The sequence below is a fragment of the Emys orbicularis genome, chromosome 11 (genome assembly GCF_028017835.1).
Source record: "Emys orbicularis isolate rEmyOrb1 chromosome 11, rEmyOrb1.hap1, whole genome shotgun sequence".
In the NCBI taxonomy this organism is placed as follows: Eukaryota; Metazoa; Chordata; order Testudines; family Emydidae; genus Emys; species Emys orbicularis.
This window is the reverse complement of record NC_088693.1, coordinates 40,983,088-40,996,627: the sequence shown is the minus strand read 5'-3', so window position 1 is coordinate 40,996,627 and position 13,540 is coordinate 40,983,088. Positions and strand designations below refer to the sequence as shown.

Sequence of the window (13,540 nt, the reverse complement as noted above, 5' to 3'; positions counted from 1 at the left end):
AGACAAAGCCTCAGTTACCCCATCTGGACATTGCCAGTGGAGGATTTTGGAGGGAAACATAGGAGGAGGAGTAATTTTACCAGATCCTGGAGTTTCTTTTCACTTTTGAAAATAGTCAGTTGAGAGACTGATGATGAAAATATTTTTGTCATCTTATTTTGGGTGAGTTGTTTTTGGCTCCTCAGTCAGTTTCATTGACAGAGATAGAAACACGGTCGGTTACATTCAGAGTAAACATGGCAAATTTTAGGTCAAGCCAAAGCTATAAAGAGAAAAAGCTTTGTACAATGGAAGGTGATTGCAGGCTTAATTAAGAGGAGTCTACCATTTCTCCATGTTAAAATACTATGTGCTTATCTAGCATCTTACACCCAAGGATCTCAAATAAAAGACCTTAATTAAGCCTTGCAACATCCCTGTCAAGTAGCTATTTAGTATCTATTATGCTGGTTAACTGACTAAGGACAGGTCTACACTTAAAACGCTGCAGCGCTTCAGTGAAGGTGCCACAGAAGCTTCTCCTGTGACAGGAGTCCTGTCAACATAGCTACCGCCTCTCGCTTAAGTCGGTATAACTGCGTTGCTCGGGGTATGGATTTTTCACACCTGAGTGACATAGTGATACCAATGTAAGTTTATAGTGTAGACCTGACCTTTCTCAAGAACACATTTCTCTCTTAATGGCAGATGCAAGAAAAGAACTCAGACCCTGTTTCCCATTGCCATGTTTTAATCGTTAGACATGCTGTTTTATGCCTAAACATTACTGTTTTAGCACACGTAACCTTTCTACTCATGACTTGTGTTAATATGTTGCATATGCACAGCCAGACAGTTGGAACACAACTGAAGGTGTGAAATTTATTCAATATGAAAAACACATCACGACTATACATTTTTCTATCTGCCTCCTCCAGTTCACGGGTTTGTATAAATAATGGTGCATTACAGGCCCTATATTTTATTTTTTATTTGGAGCCTTGTAGAGAGAAATCTTTTTTCTCCACCACTCACTAGATTCTAATTTTATCTGCTATAGAAGCTGGCTTCATACTTCATTTCTGCCAATGATATGGCTATTTTGTACAGTGTGAATGAAGTACCTGGTGTGATAAATATTAAAGTATATCTGCAATTTCATTTTCAAAAGAAATTGGTGCTTTTCTGAGAATGAAACTATTGCTACAGTATTTACTCTGTTTCCCAATTTTAATTCAGATCTTCTTGGATAGTATTTCATTCAAACTAGCTGGTAAGGCAATTCAACATCATTTTTCTTCATTTATATCCATGTTATATTATTTCAACATAATCATACAGTAGTGGAATGAGTTATGTTTATAGCATGCCATTTATATTTGAAAATGTGTGTATAGATATTGCAATAATTCTAATATTATATTTCACTATCTTACCAGTGACAGGAAAATGTAGTATCCTACTACATTGAGTTATAAACGCCATATAATGTAATCTTACTAGACTATCTATTTCATTTCTGATCTTTGCAGTGTTAAAAATAATTTGCTGTTGTTACAAAATTAAGATTATGATGAATATAAATTCTGCTGTATATTTCCACTTGTTTAATCTTGCATATTAGTTCACTTTCTTGTCACTACATTGGAGTATTAAAAACAAACTATTTGCTTTATAGTAGTGTTTAAACACTTTTAACTGCATAACATACATATTTTCTTTGTCTCTAACACACATACGCCTTGATTTTTTTTCTTTGCAAGTAGACTGTCTTGATTCATACTGCTGAGACAGTTTGCCTGAGATATTTTGTGGATTTACTTTTGGAGAAGGGGAAGCCAATTATGCTAATCGGAAATGCTGGGGGTGTAAAAGCAGTCCTTGTGTCCGACAAGGTTAGCAAGCTATCAGAAGATTACTTGGTGGCCAAAGTCCCTTTCATTTACTACACAACATCTGCTATGCTTCAGTGTACGTAAATTGTAACCATTCCCCACTCCAAGGACCTGATTCTTCTCTCACTTAGCCTGTCTCTGTACCAGTGGGACTCGATTCATTTCGATAGAGTTACTATTGATTAGCACTGGTTTAAGGGAGAGGAGAATCAGGCCTTAAAATTGTAATTCTTCCCCCCCCTCCCCCCCGTGCCATTTATTTATCATAAGGACACATGCACATTCAGTTTGCGCCTAAACAACCCAAATAGCTCAATTAATGGTTGACAGTAACTCTCCAAAATAAATGTTATCCTTTCTAGTGGAAGAGTTCACATAATGTTTACCATTTCCTTTTCCAAGTTAGACATGGTATTCATGTAGCAAATCACTAATTTAATGGTGAATAACTATCTTTCACAATGGTAAATGTTGTGCATGAAGTATTAGATTTTTATAGTATATGGCAGGAGAGTGGGATTGCAATTAAAGAAATGCTATTAGTCTAGGCTCAATACCTGATGTAAAACTGTTAAGCTCTGGTGGAAAATGTCCTGATTCCAAAAGTTTATTTTTACCACCTTTATTGTAATAAAGAATTTGAAAAATACAGCCACAATTTATGTAGGTTCTACAATATTTTGCACTATGCTACAATGGAGCCAGCAGAAAGAGCACACGTTCATGAAAAAATCCTCTGTATCTGATATTCTGCTATTGCTGATGATGTGCAACCAAAGAATTAACCAAAAGAAAAATGAAAACAAGAGCTAAAAGAGACTAGGTGGCTCAGAGATTGGCAATGGGATAAGGAGCATTTAACTTCCAGGTCAGTGGTTCAAATTGATAATGTGAACAAATCATTACCTGACCATTCCATTGCCTATGAAAAATGAATTGAAGCCCTCAGTTAAGTTTCTAAGATATGTGTCTGAATCACAGAAGCTTTGGTACCCATGCAGGCAGACTCAGCTAAAGGGGCAGAAGTATAGTGTGCATATTTAGACTGAACTTTACCCTCCACCCTAGCAGAGGTCCTTCCAGGTCACTGTGGGGAAAACATAAGCTTCCTCTGCCCGTATGGTACCAACTCTGCAATTCTGTGACTGACAAAGAGAAGAGGGCTTCATTCCTCAGAGCAGTCAGGCTGGCATCTTCTCTCTACTAGCCCTAAATTCACTTAAAATAAATGTAAGGGAGGAAGTGCCAAACGGTAACCAACAATATTTGTTGGGCAACATTTTATTTCAAAAATTTAAGAGGCTGTTTAAAACAATGGAGAATATAAATAAACTGTAAACTATATGAAGTACTTGAGCCTCCCTTTTAAGTTTATTTAATGGTTTGTCATAATCTCTTCTGTTGTGGTAACCATCAGATATTAAAAATGAACAGTCTGTGTCCATAAATAGAGTGATACCTGATTAGGTTTTCTGGTTTAAGGGAGGGGTGTATGGAAAGCAATTCATCTAAATTATTATCCAAAGAGCAACATTTGGGCTCTCAACCTGCAAACACTTCAGCAGGCGCTTCACCTTAAGGACATGATCTGTCCAGTGGGAAGATTCATGTGCTTAAAGAGAAGCACCTGGTCAAGTGTTTGTAAGCTTGAGGCCTTCTGCTATACCAGTGCCTCAACATTTATCCTTACACAGCATCTCTTCCATTGACAGGTGTTCTCAAAAAACCCTTGGAAAAGAAAGCTCGAAGAAATTATTCGCCCCCAGGTGCTAAAAATGTATTTATTTAATTGATTATCTTAATGTGCTTGAGGTTGATGCCTATGGTACTGTCCAACCTTGTGCTCTAATTGCACAACATCTTGACTACAGTCATTGGTAAATGTTTTAAAAGTTGTCAGTGTTATTGATATTTATTTGAAGAGCTCCTATAACAGCAAGTCACTCAGATCCTGGTTTTATGCCAGAGGAGCCAGATCTCTAAACCAGTGTGCAGCCTGTGTGAAGCTGAGCATTTGGGATCTCCATGAAAGCACTACGAGAGAAGGAATATGTCCCTGCTCCAGGCTGTAGAGTAGGGGAAGGAAGATGACCTCTAATGAAAGAAACAAGGAATTTAGGTGCCCCCTCCCCCCAAGCCATGTATCCTCCTAAATCTGGGGAAGGCCAAGAGCTGTCTGTGTGGCAGCATAGCTGTACCATAGCCGTGCTGTAAGGGAAACCCCTAGAACCATCCTTCCTGTATGGAGAGGGGCTGTGGGAAAGCTAATGAAAACTTAGGCTGCATTCAAATTTCTGTGATTACCTTGCTGCGGGTATCCCTGTCATACTCCCTCTCCATGTACATGCCTGAGACTCCTAGAGAACTCTCTCTGGTGATCTGGAGGCAGGGATGTGAAGGCAACTGACTTCTCCACGTGAGAGGTGGTAGGTCTGTGTGAAGAGGAGAAGCTTTGCGGGGTATCTTGTGGAGATTATTTCCCTCCATTTCACAGAAATGTTTTGTAAAAAGCTGGTGAAATCACCTCACAGACAGGGCTTGTATTCTTGGCATGAACACAAGAGTTTGTGCATCACTGTGGTGATGGCTGGTTTTAGTTTAGATGGCTGCATTTCTAAATTTTGTCCACTATCTCTGGGGTGGTGGCAATGAGTGTGTATGATAGGAGCTTAATGGTGCGGGCCCAGAAAGAAATACAGGCTCAGATTGAAAAATGCATTGTGGAAGCTAGAGATGAATTCTGTTTTTCTGAGGATTCCATGTTTGTTTGCTTGTTCCAAAAATGCAAAATTAACAATCTTTTTAGAAGAAGAGCTATTGAAAGTAAAAGGAAGACCCCAAATAAATTTCTCGCTTATTGATGCTCCTGGACAATAAGAATACAGAAGTGTTATTGCTTGTGCAGAATGCTTTGTAGGAAATTAAACTACAGAACTTCCATCTTATTTCTACACTAGGAACTTCCACCAGCTACCAGCATAGCCCAGAAAGTGCTGTATTATAACCAGCATAACCAAGACACACAATGTGCGCAATGTATCCTGCCCAATCATATAATGAACAAATATCATTGGACTGGGGACTCTATTTCCATCCAGGATTACTGATCATCTGTAATCCTGCCCAGTGTCAGTCCACGCCCCCACAGCTCAGTTAAAATAAAGGACTAAATACTGTACAGTACTTTACTGATCTTAAAATGATAGTGTTCCCTTTAGAGATACCGAATATTTAAACGAGATCCATAAAATGTCAGATTTACCATTTTTGATGAGAAAGAATGGTCTGCCATAAGGATGAGCACATTTTAAAATTTTCTTACAAAAAGTATTGAGCCTTACTGAAGTCGTCTTATGACGATGTCTTATTTCTGGCTGCACTGAGGTTTCTTGTGAGGTAGCTGTTCAACATGTTGTCTGTCCGTCAGTGATCCATTAGGCAACAGATTCTGTCTGTTTCATCTGCTCTCCTGGATCCATTGATAAATACATTTGAAGCTGGGGTGAAGCCATGCTCATTTTTATGCTGGACTCTAGCTTCTCCCAGCTATTTGTCCCATTTTGTTCCGTGTGCCAGAAAACGTATCTGGGAAGAGTCTATTTTTGACATTCAGTATGTAGAAATCATCACTTTTCATCTCATGCAGCCTTAACATTAAAAGTCAACTCAAAGTTTTGATTTGTTCATTTGAAGGCACACAGCATGCTGGGTATAATGGGACAGCTTGAGTGTGACAATTCTGTTCCATCCTTCTGTTGCTGCTGTAAATATGCAGCAAAACAACTAGCAATGTTTTCATGAAAAATGTGCCTCCTAAAAATTTGATTGGTAAACATGAAATATTTCCCTTCCACTCATGTCATTTTCCATGTAGATGGGTGTATACTCACCTAAACCTAGCACCTTATGCATCTATGGCAACAGAAAGCGACAGAGAGTCCTGTGGCACCTTATAGACTAATAGACATATTGGAGCATAAGCTTTCGTGGGTGAATACCCACTTCGTCAGACGCATGTAGTGGAAATTTCCAGAGTCAGGTATAAATATGCAGGCGAGAATCAGTGGCAGCAATGCCCCTCTGCTATGTACATCGGCCAAACTGGACAATCCCTACGTAAAAGGATAAATGGACATAAGTCAGATATTAGGAATGGCAATATACAAAAACCTGTAGGAGAACACTTCAACCTCCAGGGGCGGCTCCAGGCACCAGCGCAGCAAGTGTGTGCCTGGGGCGGCAAGCCGTGGGGGGCGGCAAGCCGTGGGGGGCGGCAGTTGCTGTGAGTTGCCTTCGGCGGCATGCCTGCGGGAGATCTGCCGGTTCCGCAACTTCGGCGGCGGGTACGCTGAAGCCGCGGGACCGGCAGATCACCCACAGAAATGCCGCCGAATCCGTGTGACCAGCAGACCGCCCGCAGGCGTGCTGCTGAAGGCTGCCTGACTGCCGTGCTTGGGGCGGCAAAAAACATAGAGCCACCCCTGCCAACCTCCCTGGACACACAATAGCAGATTTAAAGGTAGCCATCCTGCAGCAAAAAAACTTCAGGACCAGACTTCAAAGAGAAACTGCTGAACTTCAGTTCATTTGCAAATTTGAAACCATCCATTCAGGATTAAACAAAGACTGTCAATGGCTAGCCAACTACAAAAGCAGTTTCTCCTCCCTTGGTGTTCACACCTCAACTGCTAGAAGAGGGCCTCATCCTCCCTAATTGAACTAACCTCGTTATCTCTAGACTGATTCTTGCCTGCATATTTATACCTGTCTCTGGAAATTTCCACTACATGCGTCTGACGAAGTGGGTATTCACCCACAAAAGCTTATGCTCCAATACATCTGTTAGACTATAAGGTGCCACAGGACTCTTTGTCGCTTTTTACAGCTCCAGACTAACACGGCTACCCCTCTGATATATGGCAACAGAGAGATCCTTCTGCATTTTGAGTCAGGGATTTCACATACCCTCCATTTTTTGGCAGAAATTTAATTGGGAAGTTAATGATAATATTTTTCACTTTTATAGTAACTTTCATCCAAAGATCTCAAAGCATTTTATGTAAACATGATGGGGCAGGCATGAAATCCTTCTCAATCCTTAATCAAAACTACTGACCTCAGTGTGTTTTTTGTCTGAACAAGGATTCAGGATTAGGCTGGACAAAGTAAACCCCACAACATCCTTGTGAATTGGGCAAATATGATCCGATCTAGTTTAACGATAGGTAAACAAGGATCTAAAGAAGCTAAATACATTGCATAGGGTCATAGTACAGCGGTGGCATACTTCAAGACAGCTCTTAGACCACAACCCAAGAGTTCTGTGCTATAAGTTCTATATAATATTCCCTTTTGAAAGGACACTTACAAAACTGTGATACATTACTGAAGAGGAGATCTGTTCTCCACTGTAAGAGAAAATGTTGGAATTAGGCCAAACATATGACGATCTCTCCCCTGTAGGTGGATAAGGTAGCATGGCAATTTTGAAATGTCTGGAGAGTAGAAGAGATGTGTGACATAGCTAGGTACAATCCAGACTAATGAGCAGCTGTGTCATCCCTTTCCTGCAACCTTGGGTGCCTTACAATGACTTGCTGAAGTGTCTAATTGCAGCCTGCCAGCCACACTTGGGTTACACTCCGGCTCTTGCCAGCCTTGGTTATACTGCAGGGTGGCCCCAACACACACTCAGTCTTAGATTTCCCCCCAGAAATGTTTGTCCTGTACTGCCCAGCCCTCTCCTGGACAGTACAAATTATATTAAATTCATTATTCATAAAATATGTCAGCTGATTATCTCAAATAGTTATTCAGAGACTTCAGTTTAAACACACTGGATTAGATAAAACAGCAAAACAAGTTTATACAAGTGAGTACAAGTAATGAGGCATAAAAGTCAGAAATAGTTAAAAGAAAAATGAAGATAAGATGTTTACTAATACTGAACTTAAACTATATCAGATCCAAGCAAAGTTTCTCGCCATGTTTTCAGCAGTCTTACTGATGTAGCCTGATTTGGGGTATGTTAGTAGAGTTGATTTAATTTATCCACGTAATTTAATTTTTTGTAATTAATTAATTATTTTAATAATTTTGATAATGGTTAGTGGATACTAATTAGTATGGGATTCGGCTTGCCAATTTGTTTGATCAGAAGATAAAGTTCGTCCTGAATCAGGCTTCACAGAGTTTATAAAAGGAACTTTGGGGGTATGACAGGAAGTTTACACTGAGACAGATATAGTCATAAAGACCTTTTATTAAAATCAATGAAGATAGTAAGCAAATGATAAAACAGTTAGAATTACAGAGTTACACTTATCACAGTTCTTTAAGAGATATATATATGAATATAAGATTATAAGATGCAAAGTTGATTAATACTCACACCCTGTTTTAATAACCTGGTGTTGGCTACACTGACCAAATCTGGTAGGGCAGGACCCCTCCTCCAGAGTCCAACAAATGCTTCCTTTGTCACTTCAGGTGCAGTGATTGCAATGGGCTGGGGGGGGAGAGAGAGGTGTCCCTTGGGGTGTTTGTCCCTCCTTTTGATAGTTTCAGACCCTTCTCTTGAAAGCCATTTCCAGTAGGGCACTAGGAGACAAAGAGTCACTGTGGAAGGATATTTCCTGCTGGTTTTTTCTCACTTGGTTGAACTTTTGTTTGTTTCCATCCCTGCTTGATGACTGTGTTTACTGCTTAAACGCAAATTAAGCAGAACACACATTCCTTTGTTTAGGACAGACCTGTTTGCCAGCTTCTGTTTGGGCAGGGTGGTAGAGTTTGGAACATGTGTTAATAACATCATACAGGGAAATCTTATAACTTTATATACAAAGTTGCCACACACATTGTATCAGGATGATACTGACCGGCAAGTTGAGTTTTCAAATGTTACCTTACAAGACATGCCTTGTACAAAACTTACTACAATAGGGTGTGAACCTGGGGGTACGTTCTGTCACACGATGACATGGCACATATAGATCAGCTCTCGTTCTGTGCACCCAGAGTTCTGATTCTCACCAAGCACCAGGGGCTAACTGTTGCTGGTTCATGCTCCCCTGCCTGGAGTTGGGATGTTTAACACTGTTGCAGCCCTTTTTTTGGAGTGGCTGACAGCTGGGTTTTCCCCCCTACTTGGTGGTTATTTTAAATCTGCCAATATAATTTGGAGCCTGTCAACCTTGACAGTGTCCCTTACAAGATTCCAAATGGTGTGTAAGGGAGTTTTAACAAAGGAGGGTTTTTCAGTTCTTTTAAGACAGGGCTACATAATCAGCCTTTCTTGTAGCAGCATTCAGTGTGAACATCTGTCAATAGAAATCTCAAACTGTGAATATACAATTGAACTTTATTATCCCTTTGTTATTTTGTAACTACATAGGTATGACAGACAAACTGATTTTAAAAGAAATCCACAACTGTCAGTATGTCATATGCCTGAATCTTACTGCTGGAAGTTTTTCAGTACATCAGCGTCTTCAGGTAGGTGCTATAAGTGCCACATTTTGTTAAAACGTGTTTCCTTTCAGTGAGTAAATGTTTCTCATTTGAGCTATTTTAATTTGAATGAGAAAGGCTTAAACTTTTTATTACATGCTTGCAAAGCCGTCATGTAGAACTAGCTCTTGCACTGCACAAGTATGGATTGACAAACATATAAGCACCAGATAAAAGGTGATGAGCGGGCTGGGGAGCACAGGGAAACCTGTTCCTGCTTTAACGAAAGCAGCTTTCAAGTTATCCCCGCCTAGTAGCAGAAATAAGGCCACAGGGATAAGCGTTTGTTTAGCATGATGAGGCTCCTGTTAAGACCTATCTACAACGTTGTCACAGAGTCCCCGGGCGATGTTCTGGAACTGCTCCCTACGAAGCCAGTCAGGACTCTGGTGAAGTCTCCTCTCTGTGAGCAGACTGTTTTCAGGGCAGCTCACACGGCTTCCACCTTCCTGGGTCTGACCTTGGAGCATTCAGCATCCTCTGCCCCTCCGTGCGCTTCCCACAGCGAGTCCACCCAGGCAGGGTCCTGGGGAAGCCAGAGGGTCCTGCACCCCCACTTTGCAGTCAGACGTGACTCTCAGTCAGCCGGTAAAACAGAGGTTTATTAGATGACAGGAACACGGTCTAAAACAGAGCTTGTAGGTACAGAGAACGGGACCCCTCAGCCAGGTCCATTTTGGGGGGCAGTGAGCCAGACACCCACGTCTACCCTCACTCCATGTCCCCAGCCAGCCCCAAACTGACTTCCCCTCCAGCCCCGCCTCCTCTGGGCTTTTTCCTTTCCGGGCCAGGAGGTCACCTGATTCCTTTGTTCTCCAACACCTTTAGCTATCACCCTGCAGGGGGGAAGGGCCCCGGCCATTAGTTGCCAGGAGACAGAGTGTCAGCCATTTATGCACACTGGCCTTTATCCCACCACCTAGAGACTTAAGAAATGCATAGGGGAAACTGAGGCACACCTACAATATTCAGAGGAAACATTAAGAACTGTCCCACTTCGTCATAGACGTTCAGCACAAGTTTTGCTCTTTTGACCCTGCAGAGAGTAAGAGAGGTTACCCTAGAGAGTTTACAGCAGCGCGGTTGCACCGATGGAGCTGTGCTGCTGTAAGCTCTCTAATGTAGCCGCTCTAAGCCAATGGGAGACAGCTCTCCCCTCGGCTTAATTATTCCAGCCCCTGCGAGCAGCAGAAGCTGTGTCAGTGGTGGTGCTGTCCACACCAGCACTTATGTTGGTGTAACTTATGTTGCTCAGGGGGTGGTTTATTCACACTCCTGAACAACATAAGTTATGCTGACAGAAGCTGTAAAGTAGATGTAGCCAAACTTACTTTTGCTTAGCATGGAGAACTCTTTGTTTGCCTTGCCTGCCTTAGGGTTTTAAACTGCTGCCCATCACGGTAGTATCTGAGCACCTTCCGCATAAAACCAATGGCGCAACAGTGAAGTCCCTAGTAGACTTCATGAAGTCTCTGGCGTGTTTCCTTTTTCAGGGTAAAAGCTCTGCTTGGGGCAAAGCTTTTGTTTTTAAGATGGGTAATTTACTTTTGTTAGGGCATTGGTTGTTTGTGGTTAGTTTCAGGATTGGGCATTGGTTTGTTTTTTTTTTGGTTGGGTCAAAGGGGCTGTCAATGTTGTGAGGATCTTTCCTATGGCAAAAAGGTCTTTTTCTATCCCTTGTAGTTAACCTCACACATGGGCATAGCTTCCACTTGCACTTATGCTGGAGCATAAATCTTGATGCTCACCATGCAGGGACTTGCACTCCTCATTTCTTCAGCCCTTGGCTGGACTCAGCAGTTCTTCCTCAAAAACCCAGGTCCTCTTGTCTGCTGTTTCCTCAAGCCGCCTCTTCTTAAGGCTTCTGCTCCTACCTCTCACTGAAGGTAGCTCCTGACAGGATTCTGAGTCCCATCTGGATACCCTGCATCCCTTTGTCTTTCTCCTTCTCACTGATCAAACATGCTCCCTTCATAGGGAATCCTGCCCCCAGGCTGCTATCTGGTAATCCTGCTCACCTGACCAAACGCACACTGTCCCATACACAAATCCATCACAAGGGGCATGTGGCGGGGCGGGATTCACCAGCGTGGCGCCTCCTGCTGGTCGTTCCGGGAATTAGCTCTTTCCAGTCCGGAGCGCCCTCTGCAGGCCGGTGTCTCGCCTGCCGCTGGCCCCCGGTGCCCTTCTATGTCAGTGTTCTGCCCCCGCAGTAACCCACAATCTGGGTCTCCCCACGCAGGGGAAACCCCAACCCGCTATCCCCACCTTGCCTCAGTGGCTACTGCCAGTCATCATCTAGTCCCCACTCCCTGGGGCAGACTGCAGTCTATAAACCACTCATCATCGGCAAGGGGGGTTGTTGTTAGCCTCTGCCTAACTCTGGGCTGCCCCTCTGCAGCCCCAGTACCTTTTTTGGCCTTCACCAAGGCCTGCAGCCTGGGGTTTTACCAGGTTGGATCTCCCCAGCACTGCTCCACCTCAGGTATCCTTCTCAGCTCCTATGCAGCCCGGTCCTTCTCTCTCAAGGAAGCTAGAGAGAGTGTATCTCAGTCTCTGGCTCTCAGCCCTCTTATAAGGCCAGCTGTGGCCTGATTGGGGCGTGGCCCCACCTGTGGCGGCTGCTTCCCCCCAATCACCCTAGCATTTCTCCACCACAGCCTTCTCCAGGGCTGTTTTAAGCCCTTCAGGGCATGAGCAGGGTGACCACCCTGCTACAGGGCATAACAAAATCCAGGCGAAGCAGAGTCCAGCTCCCTAAAGTGGCCAGTCTACCCTCTGACAGTGTATTTGTGTGTGCAAGCAGCTGTATGTGTCAGCAGATTTTTCAAATTTCACACCTGTCCATCCATTTGCACTGAAATTACAAACTCAAATTACTATTTGCTGTGCATGTAGATTGAATAATTGACATGCAGAAAGGGACATAGGTGCACCATTAACTAATTTGCACATGCAAATAGTTTTTTCCATACAGATGTTTATGGGCTGACCTACTGCACTCTTTTTTTGAAAATCTGGTATTTAAAATGGGATTACAGTCTGCAAAGTGGCTCTAAAATAACACTGTGGAGCTCTATAGTTATTCTTTCTGTGATTGTTCTAAGTCATGCTCTTCTAACTTACACTGGCTGCTAACGGCCTCAGACGTCTGTTGTGACAACTGAGGGTTACAGGGGCATAGAGATACCACCCCAGCTGTAGGAAGGGGGCGTGGGAATGGCTATATCAGTTCTACACTATAGTTCCTATCTTTAAGAAAGGGAAAAAATATGATCCGGGAAACTACAGGCCTGTTAGTTTGACATCTGTAGTATGCAAGGTCTTGGAAAAATTTTGGAAAGAGAAAGTAGTTAAGAACATTGAGGTCAATGGTAATTGGGACAAAATACAACATGGTTTTACAAAAGGTAGATCGTGCCAAACCAACCTGATCTCCTTCTTTGAGAAGGTAACAGATTTTTTAGACAAAGGAAACACAGTGGATCTAATTTACCTCTATTTCAGTAAGGCATTTGATACGGTTCCACATGGGGAATTATTAGCTAAATTGGAAAAGATGGGGATCAATATGAAAACTGAAAGGTGGATAAGGACAATGGGTTATACTGAAAGGTGAACTGTCAGGCTGGAGGGAGGTTACTAGTGGAGTTCCTCTGTTCCCAAAACCGATCCCTATCTTATTTAATCTTTTTATTACTGACCTTGGCACAAAAAGTGGGAATGTGCTAATAAAGTTTGCAGATGACACGAAGCTGGGAGGTATTGCCAATACAGAGAAGGACCGGGATATCATACAGGAAGATCTGGATGACCTTGTAAACTGGAGTAATAATAATAGGATGAAATGTAATAGTGAAAAGTATAAGGTCAAGCATTTAGGGATTAATAACAAGAATTATTGTTATAAGCTGGGGATGCATCAGTTGGAAGTAACAGAGGAGGAGAAGGACCTCGGAGTATTGGTTGATCACAGGATGACTATGAGCTGCCAATGTGATATGGCCGTGAAAAAAGCTAATGCAGTCTTGGGATGCATCAGGCGAGGTATTTCCAGTAGAGATAAGAAGGTGTTAGTACCGTTACACAAGGCACTGGTGAGACCTCATATGGAATACAGTGTGCAGTTCTGGTCTCCCATGTTTAAGAAGGAGGAA

The 13,540-nt window shown here is 42.5% G+C and overlaps 1 pseudogene; it reads left to right on the top strand.

The window, feature by feature from the left end:
- Window positions 1-13,540, top strand: part of LOC135885792 (dynein axonemal heavy chain 11-like) — a 184,110-nt pseudogene that overhangs the window by 69,373 nt on the left and 101,197 nt on the right.